We start from the raw sequence: 702 nt of genomic DNA on the forward strand, positions 1-702 counted from the left end.
TCAAAAGACTTCACCAAAAGAGTAAAAAGACAACCTACGGACTGAGAAAAAATTTTTGACCACCACATATCTGATAAGGGTCTAATCTCTAAAATCTATAAGATACTGCAACACCTCAACAACAAAAATACAAATAATCCAATTAAAAAATGGGCAAAGTATATGAACAGACACTTCACCAAAGAAGACATTCAGGTGGCTAACAGACACCTAAGGAAATGCTCATGATCGTTACCCATTAGAGAAGTGGAAATCAAAACTACAATGAGATACCATCTCACCCCAACAAGGCTGGCACTAATCCAAAAAACACAAAATAATAAATGTTGGAGAGGTTGTGGAGAGACTGGAACACTTACGCACTGCTGGTGGGAATGTAAAATGGTACAACCACTTTGGAAAACGATTTGACACGTCCATAAAAAGCTACAAATAAAAGTTCCATACGATCCAGCAATCCCACTCCTAGGAATATGTCCTAGAGAAAAAAAAGCCGTCACACGAATAGACATATGCACACCCATGTTCATTGCAGCATTGTTCACAATAGCAAAAAGATGGAAACAGCCTAGATGCCCATCAACAGACAAATGGATAAAAAAATTATGACACATACACACAATGGAATATTATGCAATGATAAAGAACAATGATAGATCAGAGAAACATCTCACAACATGGATGAATCTGGAGGGCATTATG

The sequence above is a fragment of the Trichechus manatus genome, unplaced genomic scaffold (genome assembly GCF_000243295.1).
Source record: "Trichechus manatus latirostris isolate Lorelei unplaced genomic scaffold, TriManLat1.0 scaffold00008, whole genome shotgun sequence".
In the NCBI taxonomy this organism is placed as follows: Eukaryota; Metazoa; Chordata; class Mammalia; order Sirenia; family Trichechidae; genus Trichechus; species Trichechus manatus.